Consider the following 1,222-nt stretch of genomic DNA (forward strand, 5'->3'; position numbering starts at 1 on the left):
TATGTATGACCTTATGTATGACCTAATCTAAACAGAACAGTGGGCCTTAGGAGGATTTTAATGGTGGATATTCAATCACTATTGTTTTCCTATGGTGTGGTCCACCTGAGATTTATATCTCTCTCATTTTTGGTAGTAACTCTAAAATGATCTTTAAAAATGGATGAACGGAATGGATGAAACACATACATCATGGTGGGGGCCACAGAGCACCAACCACCGGGCTGGTGGCAGGGGGAGTAGCCGATCCGTTTCCATTTTTATAGCAATCCAAACCATCCCAAGCAATGGGCCCTAATTTATACGGGGCATGCGCCAAAAGTTCCTCTTGACAGGTAGTTGATCGTGGGTCCCAAGTTCTTGGCCACTAAATAGAGGCCAATATTGTGATTTTAGGGTTGTAGAACAAATACATCAGGTCCACTATTCTTGATGGTTTGATGTAAATTAGAGAAATCTAAAACCAGATGGATGAGTAATTTGGAGGATCCAATGGTCATAATATCATCTAATCGTTTAATATCCATGCACGTGGGATCTGAACCGTACATGAAATTATAGATCAGTCCATAATCAGGGTACATTATCCACCTTACATTTGATGTGTAGAGTTCATTCATAATGAATGGTCCGAATGATTCATCTTGGCTCGAGTCGGATGATTAGGATCATTTGATTAGAGAGCGCAATCATGAAGGCCCATTAACGAGAGGCGTGGATAGCCTACAACCCGTTCCTCAGGTCCAAAGCCAGGTGGGGCCCACCGTGATGTTCGTGATAAATTCTCACTGTCATTCCGTTTTGCCAACTCATGTTAAGACATGAACCGAAAAAATGTGGCAGATCCAAAACAATGGGGGATTGAACATCCACCGTTGAAACATTCACGGGCCACAGAAATTTTCCGGTCAGGCAACCTTTTAATGATGGGAGACTGTGGAAATCGACTTTCCATGAACATTGAAGCTGCGGTCCAAACAAATTACAACAAGCAGCCTATCACACGTTTACAAGACCGAACCTACTCCTTTGATTAAAGGGTCTGAATGCAATCATCTGGGCTTGGTACAGTGTATTGAAATAGCAATCCATGCACAATCTTCATGGTTGAACAAACCACATCTACAGCCCATTGTGAATGAAGTATAACATCTATCTCAACCATCAAATGAAGATAAACTGTCTGATCAAGCCCCTATTAAATGTGGACCATTCGATGTAC

Source organism: Magnolia sinica, chromosome 12 (assembly GCF_029962835.1).
Source record: "Magnolia sinica isolate HGM2019 chromosome 12, MsV1, whole genome shotgun sequence".
NCBI classification, from domain to species: domain Eukaryota; kingdom Viridiplantae; phylum Streptophyta; class Magnoliopsida; order Magnoliales; family Magnoliaceae; genus Magnolia; species Magnolia sinica.